This window comes from Ambystoma mexicanum, chromosome 3q, assembly GCF_040938575.1.
Source record: "Ambystoma mexicanum isolate Mex_15411 chromosome 3q, UKY_AmexF1_1, whole genome shotgun sequence".
In the NCBI taxonomy this organism is placed as follows: Eukaryota; Metazoa; Chordata; class Amphibia; order Caudata; family Ambystomatidae; genus Ambystoma; species Ambystoma mexicanum.
In genome coordinates, this window is record NC_090926.1 from 1,242,119,848 (window position 1) to 1,242,138,049 (window position 18,202).

Here is an 18,202-nt window from a genome sequence, read left to right on the forward strand (position 1 = left end):
GAGTACCTCCGCCAGACAATATTACAATTTTTATTTGTCCACTTTATATCCCTTGTGTGCTAACAACATCAATAACGCTATTGAATCTTGTCTGCACTCTTCCTCATCCTCTCCACAGGTCAACAAATCATCCACATACTGAATAATCGTACTCGTAGGGCCTCATTACACGGTAGGCGGTAGCCATGGCGCTATTAGTGCCATGGCTACCCCCTACCGCCATCGGAGTCTGGGTTCCCGGAATAGGGATTTACCGGTCCATTCCGACCTTTGCGGGACCGGTAAGTCCCCATTCCAGGAACCATTCCCCATTCCCATTTGAGCCCCTTTAGGGCTCAATGGGAATGGAGAAGGAGATAATAACGGTACCGCAATTTGCGGTACCGTTATTAGCTCTGAGGTCCCTCCGTTGGAACCGTCCATAACGCCTGGGCAAACCACATGTTAAGGACGGGACCTGCTGAGGGACCTCGTAGTAGGGCAATAGGGGATTACCGGCACCAGTGCCCTTACCGGTGCCGGTAATCCCCTACCGCCTACCGTGTAATGAGGCCCTTAGTGTCAATATTGCTGAGGTTTTCATGTAGTATGCTGTTGAAAATACTTGGGTTCTCACAAAACCCCTGGGGAAATCTACAGTGTTCATATCTCTTCCCACCCAGGGAGAACACTGTCAGATATTGTGATTTGAGGTCTAGAGGTACCGAGAAGAAAGCATTCTTCAAATCTACCACCGTAAAACATATTGCTGTTTTTGGAATACTGTATAAGATTGATGCAGGGTTTGGGACAAGTGGAAATTCATTTTGTATGACGTCATTGAGGGGGTGTAGGTCCTGTATCATCCTCCAAGCCCCTCCCTTTGCTTTTTTGATTGGGTAGATACAAGTGTTACAGGGAGAATTTGATGATACAATGATCCCTTGCTGCAATAATGCATGGATTGTCTCTTTTATTCCCTCTTCTGCCTCTCTTGACTGGGGATACAGCTTCACTCGGGGAAACAATGCTCCTGGTTTGAGTTTTATTTTCACTGGAATCACTTCTCTGAGCAGCCCTACATCGTGAAGGCCAGTTGTCCATAGTACTGGTGGCACTCACTGTATTTCTTTGCTAAATAACGCTGGAGGCGCACTGATGATGGCCATGAGAGGGAGTGGCACTTGCCTGTACTGGATCATTATCTCACAGGGTATCGCTATTTCCATTATAATCTCCCCATCAGTGTCGGCATCAGTAAACAGCTCCTCATCTGAAACATCCCGCAATGCTATGTTGGGGTTTATGCACAACACTGTCCGCCATTCACACCCCTGCTCGTCCATACCAATAACAATGATTTGTTGGGTTGACACTTGTACTCCATGTAAATCTATAGACACCACTGATCCTGCTACCACTTCTGGGGGCGCTACAGGTCGGAACACAAATTCAGATGGCACTTGCCACTCCTGGTGTGTAAGTACAATGCGTGCCAACACTTCCAGTCCCTGGATGAACATATCTGGGTCAACTGGTATCCCACACACTTATTGTGCTGTGGCCTGTGTATTTTTTCTCTAGCATGGCGCGCATGGCACATATGCCAGGTGTTGAACACACTATCCCTCTCTCTGTGAAGGATATAGTCATGTTGAGCTTGCTAAGGAGATCCCTTCCCAGTAAATTTATTGGTAATTCTTCTTAGTATAGTAGGGGTGCTTGCAACGTCTTCCCTCCCACCGTTATGTCTAGTTCTTTTGTGTATGGAACCTCGACCACCGCCCCAGAAAACCCCTTTGTCAACGTTATTATTTGACAGCAGAAACCGGCCTTCCTTCAGCCATGATTTTTCTGCTCCCGAATCCACCATAAAGATGAATTATTTGTTCCCTATCTCCGCCCACACCAGTGCTTCCTCTGCTGCGTTGAGGGTCGTTGATAGTACTGAACACGCAAGTGCTCTCTGTGGGCTGTCCTATGCTGAGCATCTCATGTTTTCACCATTATTGAATACATTGTCCCCTACCATTATTGTTCCTCTAAGGTGTCCCGGTGCGCCGTTGGCTGTGGTAGCGAAGGGATTTCCACGTGCTGGTGGCATGTGTTCCTGACTTTGTGGGTGTTGTTGTACATTCTGTATGTGAGTTCTCTGTTCGTATGCGTACCTTGGGTCAGACTATTCTTCTCTTCTAGAACCACCCATGGGTAAGCCGTATGGGCTGGCAGGGTGGGGACGACCAAACTGTTGCTCGTTTTGATAAGGGGTCATGGGACGGCTTCGACACTCTCTTGAAAAATTTCCCCACCTCCTGCAATTCTAGCATGTCCCCTGCTCTCCTCCTCTGGGGCCTTGTCCTCCATATCCATACCCACCCCTCTGAACCCTCTGTACCCACCTCTTCCTCATCTTACATTTCTTCCCAGCATTGGGCTCCTCCATATTGCTCCTCACCGGCCCACTATTCCTGCTCATTTACTGCTCAGTTTTCTGCCATCCTTGTCTGTAGTGCTATCGAAACTTCCTCCCCCTCTCTTTCCCGATCTATGGGGAGGGCTGCTACTGCCGTCGCAAGCTTCACCAGTTTTCTTTGTACAACTTTTGCTTCATCTGCCAACCTTCTCTGTGCTATCTCCTTCTCCCTCACTTTGATCCTTTTACAAAGGTGTACGATGATGCTCTTTATTTCTGGCCAGCCCTTGGCTTCTATCCGAGCTATTTTATCAAGACCTTTTTTGCACTTCCTTTGTGAGTCTTCTTTTAATTATGAATAGAACAGGGACGTTGATTGGTCCCAGGCCGTGCCTGTTTCCGCTCTCCACATCTCTTGCACCCGAAGAATGTAAGCAGATGCATCTTCCTCCTCCTCCATCGGACACTGCATTACTGATTGTAGGTCAGGTGTATCTGGGAATGTTTCTCTCAGTGCGTCCCATGCTCTTTCCCTCACAGTGTTAAACGATGCCCCATCACGGCGATCACAGTCTAGTGTTATCCCAGGGAATCCCGCCTTTGCCCACACCCTGTTAGCTTGATCACCCACTGCTGAGACCAGCAAGCTTTTGACATCCCCTCTCGCTAAAGGGACCCCAGCAGTATTTTTCTCAAAGGCATATATCAACTTGCTCGCCCCTCCCGAAAGCGGGGGTATGATATGATATGGCATTTATAACGTGCCTATACACAAGTGTTTTGAGGCGCGACGAGGCAAGGGAGGGGAACAGGGGGAGGACGGACAACGATCTTACTAGGCCAATTGTCATTCAGATCGCGCAAGTGCATGGGAAGGGGGAAGGGACAGTGCTGTACGTGTGAAGATGATAACAATAAGTAGGTAAACAGCCAGCATGTGGCAAGTGCGTAGGTAAATGCGGGCATCAGGTGTCAAGGGCTGGTAGGGGGGGACTGTAGGGATACAGAAACAGTTCCCAAGTGCGAGGGTTGCCAGGTGGGCAGTGCAGGTGTGAGACGCTAGTGGGGGGAAGGACCTGGGCCCGAGATCAGAGGGTGTCCAGCCAGTGCAGTTCAGGTTACAGCCAGGAGGTCAGAAGATGAGAGGAGGAGAAAAAACAGAAGCAAAGAGAAAGGTTTTGAGGTGCTTCCAGAACCGGAGATGATTCTCCTCAAGTTTTAGGGAGGCAAGGAGGCTGTTCCAGAGGGAGGCACCCGCCGTAAAAAAAAAAATAGATCTACCACCAACTCATTGCTAGGAGAAGGGACTGACCCTGAGTGAGTTGGAGGCAGATGAGCAAAGAGCTTGAGAAGGACGATATTTAGGGTAGTGTTTTTAGTAATTTCACTTTATCCATTTGGGCCTGTGGGACATAACGGGGCTTTGTTTATTAACTGTAACTGTAACTTGTTCTTTGTTTTTCCCATACCTACCTTTGCTCCCTTCTTACCTAACAGCGCCATTCTTCCTGCTCTCGTCCTCAACCTTCCGTGACATTCCTCTTCCCTTGCTCCCCTGTGGGTGACGTTTCTATTCCCAATTGTCCTCTCACGTTGCCCCCTCTAGTCTCCTTCCTTCTTCTTGTTTTTCTATATCGCACCAATATTCCTCCTCTCTTTCCGAGACCACACTTTCATCTTCCACACTTACTTGTCCTTCTATCTGATCTATTTCTATTATTCTTGTAGGGGTGTCATTTATTCGGAACAATATTTCTCCCTTTTTCCAACCCTCCTCCGTTAACATATGTGGTGTCAGGGGCACTTGCGTATGCTCCGCTCTTGGTGTTGGCGAGCAGCTCTGTTCACATATATCTCTCAGACTATTCAGCTCTGTTTGAGTCAGTGTTAGCCTTTATTCTAGATGTTGGCGAACTGTTCTATATTGCCAGTTGGTGTACTTATCTGCCCCACTGCTCCTCGTGGATCATATGGGGGCAGTGCTGGGGCTGTGGCTTGGGGTGCTGGTGGGGACGTGGGCTTAGATACATACACCGGGTCACTGTACCCCTCAGCCGGCTTGGTCAGGAGTGGGTATAGTTTTGTCACTTATGTTTTCCCTTCTTTATTTTCCCCTTCTTTTTCATCGCTACTTACTATCGGAGGAAATGGGCCTTGCCCTTTGTTTTTATTCGGGGTTATCTCTTCTAACAGCTTCCACAAATCCAATATTTCTCTCCTGTTTTGTAACTGTTTACCTTTGTATTTTACGAATAAACATGTTGCTACCATGTCCAATACACTTTTGTCAAACGACCCCCCTTCGGGCCACACCTCAGGTAAACTTTCCCCTTTCAGTTCTGTAATCCACTGATCGCGATACTTTTTAATTCTATCTACATCCCCTTGCAAACTCTGACAAATGTGTGTGAGTGGTGTTTCCACACCCATTCTGCTTAACAACCCTTCCCTTCCTTCACTTCTTTAAGGGTCACTTCACCAATGCTACTCAGTCCATTATAATAATTCACCACTTCATATGTCACCTCCGCTACAATATACTTTACCAACTACAACCTAACACACCTATTTTAGCAGAACAGATTTATGAAACAATAATGCAATGTTACTTTTGTCATTAACCGGTCACCTGGATAGCGCGTAGCAGACACAGACAATGCACATTACACAACAATCAACATTAGACACACCACATTTAACATTTAAACATAAAACCACCCTGTCGATTTTTTCTTTCCCCTTATGGTTTTTCCACCTAGTGTCCCTTCCCGTTCTCCCATCTTTATTTCTAGTGGACCTCCCCCTTATTTTCCAGTGTCCCTTGTTTAGAAAAAAGAAAAGAAGCATTTCTAAATACTATTTCGAGTCTTTACCTCTACATGAGGCTCCTATTGTTTCCACTTATGTCCTCGTTATCTCCTGTACTAGTTGAGATAGTCCTAATGCAGTGCCACCTTCTACTCCCTCGTGGAGCTAGGTTCCCGTACCTCTATTCACCTTATAAAATCTGTACTTCACCTAATGGCCATATGCAAGAAAAAGAGTAAGAATAGCTAAAAGAAAAAGTTCCCCTTAAATTCCTTCACCCTCTATTTTCCCACCATATAGTCCCACAATTCCCTCTATCTTCCCCCTAGTTTTCTGTTTCTCTCCCACTCTCTTTTAATGTCGCTCGCACTTGACACTTACGTATCCGTCTTGATCGAGACCCTCCGGACCCGATCTGTCAAGGCGCCGCCCCTCACTCGAGCGGTACAGCGGGTATTTGCAAAGCCAGAACCCTTTGACCCTCTCATCTATTGCATGCGCACGACTAAGGGTACCGGTTGCCGTAGGCGGGCGACTTTGAGGGGGCGCATCCTGGGTCTCCGCTATGGCCAGGGGCCGTCTCGTGCCAGAAGGAACGGAAAGAACACTATCACTTTGGGGTCACCAATGAAAGTGAGCAGTCCCCCAAAATACAATACAAAACTCCCCAATGAGAGTCAATAACGGACTCACCCCGGTAGGGAATGAGACCAGGACCAAGTGCGGGTGAAGTTAAGAGATAAGTTTATCCTAAATTTAGGGCATACAGAGGACTCTGCACACTCCGAGAGCTCTCTGCCAAACAATACAAAAACATTCATATTTATTACAAAATCACATCATCGATGATGTAGGTTATAGGGGGCACATAAGTTGTGGGGATTGGAGGGTGAGAACTGGATAGTTTGTATTCTTTAAGCCCGAGGCTCCAGGATTGGCAGAGGTCCACGTGGTGTCAGTGCGGGGTGCACGGGTCAGCCTGGCTCTTCTGGGTGGCGCGCAGGGTCAGATGATGTCCGAGCTGTTACAATTTACACTACTTAACAATGCCCTTTTGGCCACACATACTCTGACATTTACTGGCATATTTTTTATCCATTTGATATATCTAGCACTCATCAATTATATATACTTAAAAGGGTTACTTCATGAATCAGGTGCTTGATCTTGGGGTTACACTCTAGGGCTATCTGCATCAATTCATTCGTTAGATCTACTAGGGGACAGCTTAATAGTGTGTTAGTACAAGTGAGGATATATTATCACTTGGAATTTGAGCGTAAGGGGTGAGCTGGGGTGGTATTTGGTGGAGTGGCACACAACTGGCACATCAAACAGAACTTAGGGTTAAGAGGCTGTGTCTCTGAACCTGGGTGTCTGCTGGTGCTCATTCAGAGTTATGGAGATGGATGGTTTTTTCCAGGCTGGGGCTGTGGCTCAGTTCACTCACAGGGCAGAGATGCAAAGGGGAAATCAAAAGATACAACATTCAAAATGCTACTTTTTACACTCAGACATCCATGAGAACAAGCTTGCTGCAGCGGCGGCACAGGGGAGGAGGGGGGTATGGCTGGTTTACTGTGCACAGACACAGGGGGAGAGGTGCAGGCCTGCAGGTCAGTGCCTCTACATATCCTACTAGAACTACTAAAAAATGGAGTTAGTGACCATACAAAATGGAGTCAGGAATCAATTCTCTTATGGGTGTTGCATGTGTATGTTTCGCCCCAAAGCTGTCCAGAACCTTGGCCAGTGGTGCATGGTCAGCCGCGGAACGAGCATAGTGTGCATGTGGGGATAAGAATGAAGGGGAGAGGGGTTGAAAAGACCTGTCCTCCCTTACATTTCCCAGGCGCAACCCAGAGGTTCCCCTTACAGGGGATAAAACAACCACCGGCAAAACCGAGGATCCTGATCTCAGGGCTAAATATCTTTGAGTAACAACGAAGTTCCCCAGAAAGGGGCTAAAAAAATGTACTGCCCATGCTTAGGATTCCCAAAGGGCTATGAGGTCAGAGGTTCACCCAAAGACCAAAAAGAACAGTATTACTGAGGATCCCTTAAAAAGGGCTAGAACATCTCCAAAATAGTAGCCAACCCACTGGAATCATGTTGTAAACCTGTGGCACACTTTACAATGCATCCACTCAAAATGGTGTCCCCACAGAATGTTGCGACAATGGCCATTTTCTTGACATCTTCTGATCCTCCTATACTCATCAACGCCAGAGCTATATTGGTGCCTAGTGCATCGTTGGGAGGGACCCTTTAGCCCCAATGATTGAATGGATACCACACACTTGGATGTCATTGCCTTCAACTTCATCCCTTGTAATATCTGGACATGTGGCTAGGAGGACCTTTGGGGCAACCTCTGTCAGTTGAATTTTGAAGACAGCACCCTTTCAACAGACCTATCGCTGGAGGTAGTCCTCAGAAGAGGACTTCTTTTAACAAAATGTCAAACTCTCATGCAAAAACTATTTTAAGGATCTCCTAAAACAGGATGGCCATGCTTAGGATACCCAGGGCTAAGAGGTTGGAGGGTCACCCAAAGACCAAAAACAACAGCATTACTGAGGTTCCGTTAAAAAGGGCTAGAACATCTCCAAAATCCAAAATAGTGGCCAGCTCACTGAAATCATTTTGTAAACCTGTGACAGCACCCTTTCAGCAGACTTATCACTGGAGGTAGTCCTCAGAAGAGGCTTCTTTTAACAAAATGTCAAACTCTCATACAAGAATTATTTTAAGGATCTCCTAAGAGGATTTTTTCCCAACCACAGGAATTCCCTAAAGCCTCAGCGATACCTCCTCCACCTCATTTTAGTAACCGTTGGCGCATCCTCCAGAACCTCCTAGTGATAACGGAGATGCTGACACACAGATGAAGATCAACCATCATCAACCATATCAACCATCATCTTCAGTCCATGATTTCATGAATGTGTTGTTGAGGCCAGGATCTCCCTCACTTTTGGTGTGAGTCTTAGCGGGCACTCTATCCCTAAAGATGTCATATTGTTAAGAAAGGAAGAAGGCAATGAATATGGCAAGGGAAATGTGCACGAAATCACACAGTGAACAACTTTGAATCTAACAACGTGCATACAATACCCAAGACTCGTGTATACTAAAACCCAGGAGTGCAAATAGAGTGAAACAATAATACCAATATATGAAAAGGGATGTGGGGTAAGCACTCAGAACCTCCTTATGACTGAAAGGAAAGTCGGCAAACTCCTTACCCACTATGCTATTACAGATACTGACAACGCTAAGCCCACGTAGAGGGCAAGCAAGGACAGGATCTGTGAGCTGACACTCTGGATGATACTGAATAAGGAACGTAGAAACAGTACTCACGAGGACCGGAAAGACCACTTGAATGTCAGTAAACCCACAAACCCAGTTGATCAAACAGGGACCCTGAAGGCTATAACAGCAATGGGTGGAGGAAAACTAAATACATAAGACCCTAGTCAAGGGGCAAGTAGGAATAGTGATTATAGCATAGTGAGGAAAAACAAAGGACATTCACACTGGGACTAGTTACAACAGCACCCCACACCTAATAATCAATGGGAAATAAATGCAGAAGTGCAATGGAAAACATGGAATGGATCCCAATAGAAAGTAATGATCAGGAGCAGGGAAAATTATATCACAAAAGGAAACCTTTCCCACCCATCCAAGGAGAAAAGGCAGGAAGCTAAATCTATAAAGGGAAAGACTAATGCATCAAGTTTTTCAGTATCAAAGGACAGCTTCAAAGAAACAGAGAACACAGGCAAATTGGGCAGCATCAAAGGGTAAAACACAGAGAAAGGCTGCCTGCAGACAGAGGAAGACAGAAAGGGAAATCCAGAAAGCAGAAATCAATTAAGCACATAAATTCGAAATCCAGGGCAGAGGAACAAGAAACAGGAACTAGGAACTAGGCACAAAAGCTAGGAACCAGGAACAAGGGACCAGTCACAACAGGAACACTGCAACAATGACCAGCGCTGGACTGAAATAAACTGAGGCTTTTAAAGCTGCTTAACGAGCACACCCCTCAGGTGTGCCGCCTGCTGCACCTGCAGCCACAGGTGTTGCCTATCCTCCACCCAACCTTGTCCTGCAAGGCAGGAGGTGAGGCAGTGAGCCAGGCATTCTGGGAAGCATAGTCATTAGATTAAAGTAGCATGCTGGCTGCCAAAAACCAGGAATGGATCCGGAAGGGAAGTAACTTGGAAAATAAGGTTTTAGCGCTCCCAATTCATCACAGCACTGTAGCATAAGGTTCGGAGCAAATGTCCCGTAGGGAAAAAACCCCAAAACATGCCCCCAAGTGACGGGAACGGGAGCGAAGGGAGCGAGCCGTGACACTATACCCCCTCCCACGGCCGACTCCAGGCGGCCAACACCCGCACAAAACATCTTCCTTCCATGACAGGAGCGCTTTGCCTTTGGAGATGGCACTGACGGAAACGATGACCCGCGGGCAAAAGCAGAGGGACTGGAATGAATAGAATCAGGCCGCAGTCTAGAAGAGCCATAGGCAGGTTTTCGGTGAGGAAAAGACTCATCGGTCGAAGAAAGGCATGAAGGACTTGCAGGACCCGAAGCAGAGTTGGAAGGTCCAGGAAGCTCAGTCTCTGGGAGAGAACACTCATACATCATTGAGGAGGGAGGCAGGCTGTTGCAACATGCTTTAGACAATGGTAGATGCTCTGGTAGCCTCCCTGCCGAGTGCGGACACACAGGAGGTGAGAAAATAGCAGGTTTCAGGAAATGTTCATGTTCAGAAAAAGAAGGTGGCGGCCGAGGTAGAGGTTCGGATCTTCTCCCATCATCCATCTGGTTAAAGGCCTGTGGTTGAGGGTGATCAAGGTTCGACTGCACCTGTTCCATGCCTTGGGGGCCTGGAAGTCCAATGGGTTGTACGAGGCTGGCACTCCTGGTGTCAGTCATGTAGCCACCTTGTTGCACGTGGGATACAACCGCAGGGAGGTTTGGCATACTGATAGGAGTGATAGACGCAGTACTTGGTACATCAGGCACACTCGCAGCAGGAGCAATAACAGGCACATCTTGAATTGCAGCAGTCATACCCTTCCTTTGGCTACTAGCACCGGGATGGTGCAGCAGCTGGGGGGCCGTCCCCGTCCCCTCCCTCAGGCTCATGTGGGATTGGGCAACTAAAAAGCTGTCAAGTGGCTGATCCAAACCGGCCCTCAAATGCGAACTGTCCAGCCCGTTATCCTGGTCGGCTACTTGTTCAGTGACTGGGCCATGGCGGATGGTATCCGTCTCCCTCTCGTAACAATCCAGGCAAGTCCAATGGCCTTGCATGTAAGGCCCTCCCGAGTCGTGATCCAGCTTGATGTTTCTGAAGAGAGAGCTGGCAGAAGTCTCAGACTCAGATGTTGCATATTCGGGAGGCGCTGATTCTAGTCAAGCAGTTGGGAGAATCAACTTGTGTAAAAGGCAGGCCTTCTGGTATTTCTCCTGAAGCATAAGAAGGGCAGGCTGGACGTTCATCCGTAATAAATGGTTGGGATTCAGGAGGTAACTCTGAAGTAGAAGAATATGCAACATGATCAGACAGAGTAGACAGGTGCACCTCCGATATTGGCAGCGAGCCTGAGCAGGATACAGGTCTCTCATGAACTGAAGCCAAACTAGCAGTAGGCTCTGGGACCGAAGACAGGCACTCAGAATGTGCTACCGGAGGCTCCATGGCTGAAGGATAATCCACTGGATGAGTCACTGTAGCCGAAAACAGGCATGCCAGAGGAAATTCTGAGGCTGAGGGCATGCAAGCTAGAGCCGTCTCGTTAGCTGAAGACAAACTTGTCAAGGTCTTTGGCTCTGACCACGTACATGGTGAAGGCTCTTGAGTGACTGGCAGACATAGCAAGTGTTCATTGATTGAAGACAAGTTTGACAACGATGACTGCAGAGCAGTGGACTGGATAATCGAAGAGTCAATGGTTGTAGGAGGGCAGACTAAAGTCCCAGAAGTCAACAGACACATTTGTGGCTCAGGAATGGAAAGCACCTTTAGGGCGGTTGACTCCTTGGCACCAGTAACCAAAGACTGAGCTGTACCCCTGCCGTCCCTCTCCTTAGTGGATGACACAGAGTCGCTTCATTTGTAGAAGTAGAAATCAACCAGAGGAATCACCATAGTAAAGTCTCTGTTAATCAGGATTTCGTCAAATGTCAATTCCTCTGTCTTAGCTTCTTAAAGTGGCATATTAACACTCAACAGTTCAGGAATTGCCTGCTGGGTCTTTGGTTCAGTGTACTGTGGAATGAGTCCATCAAAACATGAATTCTGTACTGTCTTTGACTGTTCGTTGTGACGAAAATTGGCAGAAGGAGGAGCGAACACAGAGGTAGCATCGTTTTCCACATCAGCTTGAATGTCTACTTCAGTCTCAGCAGCTAGATCAAGGGCAGAACCTAAGCCTACAGTAGTGACTGATTCTGTGTATGCCACCATTGCGGATTGTGTTTGGGAATCAGAAGCATGTATGTGTTCAAGCTCAGAATTATGACAAACTGCTACACAGGAAATCTTAGGTAAAGGAGTGGCTTGTAAATCTTCAGCTAACGGCAATTCCTGACAAACGGTAGGACAATTGTCAGAACCTGTGACCTGAATAAGTGCTGTGCTAGAAAAAAGACTTCACTCCCAATAGATTTTACATATTGACAAGTATCATGACCTACAAAAACCTCCGCACTCAGGGACTGAACAGTATTCACTTCATCAACGGATAAAGTTTGAGGTGTATTCAGAAAAGACTGTAAGGTTTTATTCTCCTCTTGTAAAGTAATGTATTCTTGTTTTAACTCCTCAAGTTCAGCTTTTAGCATGCCCCGCCTTACCTGTACATCCCTATCAGTAGGCACAGGGGAAGGCATGGTGGCATCAGGGCTGGATCCTGCCCTAGCCATCCGGATGTGCACTGATTGTACATTGTCATTTACTGCTTGCAAGTTTTGTGATCTATACTCTCTCTTACCGACTTGGTCTGTGTTTCCCTTAAGCAGACTACTGACATCAGACCTGTTGGCATTAGGGACTACAGTAAGTACTTGTGCAGAGGAGTAAGCAGTAGACTGAGGGCTGAAAACAGAAGATATGCAAGGAACCCCTCCATTCTTTATGTTTGAATCATGAAACTGTTCAATCTGAGGTAAAGCACAACCGGAATCATGGGGTTCAACAACAGACGTACTCGTGTGTAGTAAATCTAGCAGTTTGTTGTTTTCCGCTGCTAAGGCTTGTGCGGACATAGAATCTGGATCAAAATTAAAGACAGAACTAGGATCAGGCAATGTACGATGGGCCATCCTGTGGGAAAAATACTTTGCACGTAAATACCCATTTGTAACAAGGAGTTCATTTAAGTCAGGATCAGTGATTTGATTGTCACAGGTAAACTTAAGGGAAGCTTTCTGTACAAACTTGTTAGTGGCCTTGCTGCCTTTCTTTCTTAAACTGGCCATATTCAAACGGGAATAACGGCTGGTCATTCTGTTAAGAAAGGAAGAAGGCAATGAATATGGCAAGGGAAATGTGCACGAAATCACACAGTGAACAACTTTGAATCTAACAACGTGCATACAATACCCAAGACTCGTGTATACTAAAACCCAGGAGTGCAAATAGAGTGAAACAATAATACCAATATATGAAAAGGGATGTGGGGTAAGCACTTAGAACCTCCTTATGACTGAAAGGAAAGTCGGCAAACTCCTTACCCACTATGCTATTACAGATACTGACAACACTAAGCCCACGTAGAGGGCAAGCAAGGACAGGATCTGTGAGCTGACACTCTGGATGATACTGAATAAGGAACTTAGAAACAGTATTCACGAGGACCGGAAAGACCACTTGAATGTCAGTAAACCCACAAACCCAGTTGATCAAACAGGGACCCTGAAGGCTATAACAGCAATGGGTGGAGGAAAACTAAATACATAAGACCCTAGTCAAGGGGCAAGTAGGAATAGTGATTATAGCATAGTGAGGAAAAACAAAGGGCATTCACACTGGGACTAGTTACAACAGCACCCCACACCTAATAATCAATGGGAAATAAATGCAGAAGTGCAATGGAAAACATGGAATGGATCCCAATAGAAAGTAATGATCAGGAGCAGGGAAAATTATATCACAAAAGGAAACCTTTCCCCCCCATCCAAGGAGAAAAGGCAGGAAGCTAAATCTATAAAGGGAAAGACTAATGCATCAAGTTTTTCAGTATCAAAGGACAGCTTCAAAGAAACAGAGAACACAGGCAAATTGGGCAGCATCAAAGGGTAAAGCACAGAGAAAGGCTGCCTGCAGACAGAGGAAGACAGAAAGGGAAATCCAGAAAGCAGAAATCAATTAAGGCCATAAATTCGAAATCCAGGGCAGAGGAACAAGAAACAGGAACTAGGAACTAGGCACAAAAGCTAGGAACCAGGAACAAGGGACCAGTCACAACAGGAACACTGCAACAATGACCAGCACTGGACTGAAGTAAACTGAGGCTTTTAAAGCTGCTTAACGAGCACACTCCTCAGGTGTGCCGCCTGCTGCACCTGCAGCCACAGGTGTTGCCTATCCTCCACCCAACCTTGTCCTGCAAAGGAGGAGGTGAGGCAGTGAGCCAGGCATTCTGGGAAGCATAGTCATTAGATTAAAGTAGCATGCTGGCTGCCAAAAACCAGGAATGGATCCGGAAGGGAAGTAACTTGGAAAATAAGGTTTTAGCGCTCCCAATTCATCACAGCACTGTAGCATAAGGTTCGGAGGAAATGTCCAGTAGGGAAAAAAAAAAAACATGCCCCCAAGTGACGGGAACGGGAGCGAAGGGAGCGAGCCGTGACACATATTGATTTCTTCTGACAAAATGATGTCCTGTCAGAAGTCAAAAAACATGATGGGATAAACCACATTCGGGGTCAGGTAACATTGACAACTTGTCTGCAACCATCCTCAACAGCTGGAGCAGCTGCTACACTTTATTCTAAGGCATCTTCTCCAGCATGGGGTCTGGCATGGATTCACATGCTAATGAATATTCCCCGTCGTCAGGCCGGGAATCCTCGGTATAGAAAAAATCAGTATCAGTTTTGTTTCTGATCTGTCTTTCTTAGTAGTAACCCATCACTGGTCTCTGGGTCATACTGCCCCCAGCCAATGACTGCCCTCTCCCTAAGCCCCGCCTCTGGCAGCCATCCTCAGATTTTTACTGCACGTTCAAGTGTTGGGAGTCCTCGTGCTGTAGCTCTCGAGCTTTTGCTGCGTTTTTGCGCTTTTTCGGGAGATTTTTCTCATTTTTCGGTTAAATAGAGCCTCAAGCTCCACCGTTTCTACATCCGATCAACGGGGTCCCGTTTTGGAGTTTTCTACACCCCTCAAGGGTGAAGACTTCGTCGAGTTATGCTTTTGGAGGATTCCAGAAGTTCCGAGTCCTACCCCTGACATTGCCCAGGAGAAAGGAAGCTTGACGCCTGGGAAGCTGTTCAGGAGCTGCCCTGGATGCCAGCTTCAAAATGTGTTCAAGGAGGACGAGCATTCGCTATGCCTCTACTGTCTCCATGAGGACAAGACGCACACGGAGAAGGACTGTGCGTTTTGTGGGAACATGTCAGAGCGGACCATGAAGGATCGCCACCTCCATCTCGCCAACTGGCTGGAAGGGAAGAGCCCGTCAGGCGAGAAGAAGAAAAAGAAGTCAGAGCGGTCTTCTAAATCCTGTGATGGCGCCCCGGTGACGGGGGCCCAACAAAAGGCCAAGCACTGCGAGTCCGCGGGCACCGGGAGCGCCAAACGGTCAGGCTCCTTGGCTGCCAGGTAGGGCGCATCCTCCCCGGCGCCATCAACCACGAGCCAACGCTCTGGCTCGTTTAAGAGGAAGTCCGAGAACCCGGCAAAGCTTCTGGAGAGGCCCCGGTCGATCTCGAAGATTCCAGAAGAGGTGGAGCGAGGCTCGGACCCTCCCCCCAAGGTGAAGGCCCCAGGCGTATAGAAGGTGACGATGGCCTTTATTCACCCTGCTAAGACCTCGATTGAGGATGTCACAGCCGCCCTGGCTCAGCCTGTGGAGGCTACGCCAGTGGAAGCGACCTCAGGATCCAGAGTCTCCCTGGCACCGCGGAGGGTGTCGTCTTTCAGGCCAATTGAGAAGACCCCCACAAAGTCCTCGTTGGAAAAGGAGGGGGAGGGGCTGGTGGCCATCGTGGATACGGACACAACCTCTGAAGAAGAGCTCATCGAAGTCATGGAGGAGGCCCAGCCCATCGGGATTGGATCCTTCCATTCCATGATTTCCAGGGCATCCTAGCTCTTCCAGCTCTGCCCCGAAGAGAAGAAAACGGAAGGGTTCCTTTACCAACGGCGTAAGGCTAAAAGGAAGACGGTCCTCGCCGTACCACTTCTTGATGACATCTGGGATGAGGGGCTCGCCCTCCTCAAGAACCCTGCCACGGCGCTTGCAAAGAGGGACCGGTACGAGAAGAAGTACCGGGTCCCCGACGCTGCCCCCTTGTGCCTTCGGGCGCAACCTACCCCGGATTCTGTCGTCTCGGCGGCGGCAAAGAAGAAAGCTGGGGGGGCATCGGCCTCGACATCAACTTCCCCGCTGGACGGCGAGCGCAGGAAGCTGGACACGATGGGACGACGGGTCATCTCATCCGCAGCAACGACTATCAAGGTGGCCAACGCCCTGGCTATTGTTACCCGCTACGACAGGGAGTTGTGGTTCAAAATCGCCCCTCTGTTGGACTTCCTTCCGGACCCCAAAAGGGCTGAGGCCCTTGAAATCTTACAGGAAGGTGAGATTGCTTCGGACCACGCCATCACGGTGGCAACGGACATCGCCGACACCGGTTTCCGTCAGTTGGGAAACAGGGTTTGCCTGAGACGATGAGGATGGCTCAAGGCGACGGATTTCTGCCAGGACGTACAAACCAAGGTTTTGGACATGCCCTTCGACGGGAACAACCTGTTTGGGAAGGCGGTTGATGAGTCCCTTCAGGCCATCAAGACAGACACAGAGACTGCCCGGGCACTGGGAGTGCTCCAACAACGATGGCTGTCCTTTCGGCGCTCCGGAGGCAGACAAGGTGCCTCCAAGGGATCCGGCAGTGGCTCCTCGACTTACCGCCAGGCGGCAAGATCTTCGTCTCAGGAAGCCTACAGGGGACGCGGCAAGTCATGTGGTGCCCTTCGTCGTCGACAGGGAGGTCAAGGAGGCAAGGCGGCCTCCAAGCAAGATTGAACCGACAGTGGGGTTGGGCCCCCGCCGAAGCACCCCGGTGGGTGGCTGGCTGGCGAGGTTCGTCAGCGTGTGGGAGTCCATCTCCACCGACCATTAGATGCTGGACGCCCTGGCCCAAGGGCACGCCCTCAAGTTCCAGAAGAAGTGCCCTCGCATTCCACCCGTGGCCAGGAAGGAAAATCACATCCCTCAACTACTGTTGGAAGTAAGGGCGATGCTCAAGAAAGGTGCCATCGAGCTCGTCCCAAAGAGGATCTGGAGTTTACTCAAGGTACTTACTCGTAAAGAAGAAGACAGGAGGATGGCGTCCCATCCTGGACCTGCGACGACTGAACAAGTACATCAAGGCACAGAAGTTCCGGATGGTCACCCTCCAGCACGTGCTGGGACAGCTGGAGGAGGGCGATTTCCTGTCGTTGTTGGACTTGGAGGATGCGTACTTCCACATCCCCATTCTAAAAAGACACAGAGAATTCCTCAGGTTCGTGGTCCAAGGGCGGCACTACCAGTTCAAGGCCCTCCCGTTCGGATTGAAGTCGGCACCCAGGGTGTTCACCGAGTGCCTCGCACCGGTGGCGGTGCGGCTGCGCCTGCAGGGGATCCACGTTCACCCATACCTGGACGACTGGCTCATCTGGGCAAGGACAAGGGAGCTCGCCGTGGAGCACACTGCGAAGACCGTCCAGCTGCTCACGGACCTGGGGTTCTCCATCAACTTTCCAAAATCCCACCTGGTCCCGTCGCAAACCGCCCTGCTTCTGGGAGCCAAGCTTGACACAGTGGCGTGGCTGGCTTCGCCGTCGGAGTAAAGGACCAGGACCATCCTGGGCAAGGTGCAGCGTCTGCTGGCCACGGACATGGCCAGGGTAAGATCTATCAAGTCCCTCCTCGGGATGATGTCCTCCTGCATTTTTCTGGTGCGCCTTTGCAGGCTTCGGATGCGCCCCTTACAAGAGTTCCTCGACGCCCGCTGGGTCCAGTCGATGGGCAGCTTCGAGGACAGGATCCCACTCAACGAGACGTTCCGTCAGGCCATCCGGTGGTGGGGTACCCGCTCTCGTCTTTCGGCGGGCACGGACTTTCAGACCCCAGCTCACCAGGTGACGGTGACAACGGATGCCTCCCTGGAAGGTTGGGGAACACACTCCGGAGATCTTCACGCGAGAGGCATTTGGCTCCCGGAGGAGAAGTCACACCACATAAACATCTTGGAGCTCCGCGCAGTGTTCTGGGCCCTCAGGTCTTTTCTTCTGTCCCTCAAGGGCAAGGTGGTGAGGATCTTCACTGACAACACCACCACGATGTTCTACATCCGGAAGCAGGGCGGAACCAGATCCCCTGCCCTATCCAAGGAAGCCCAGGATCTGTGGCATTGGGCCGTTGCCCAAGGGATGTTTTCATCTGGCAGGAATAAAAAACACCATTGCCGACTCACTCAGCAGAGAGCTGCGCTCGTGCCACGAGTGTGAACTACGCCAGGATCAAGTAGATCTGACTCTTCCAACGATGGGGCGAACCCCAGATCGATCTCTTCACGACGGCGACAAACTCCAAGTGCCGGAGGTTCACCAGCAGGTTCCCCCAGCCGAGGAGCATGGGCGATGCTTTCTCGTTCCCCTGGGACGGCCTATTTCTTTATGCGTTCCCTCCGCTGCCGTTGCTGCTCCGGCTCATCAACCAGCTCAAGAGGTCCCGGTGCAGGATGATCCTCATCGCACCGGCGTGG

The 18,202-nt window shown here is 49.1% G+C and overlaps 1 protein-coding gene across 12 annotated transcripts in view; it reads left to right on the forward strand.

Annotated features, from left to right (window-relative positions):
- Window positions 1-18,202, forward strand: part of NFIX (nuclear factor I X) — a 2,606,865-nt gene that overhangs the window by 813,278 nt on the left and 1,775,385 nt on the right. The gene's annotated exons all lie outside the window — the stretch shown is intronic.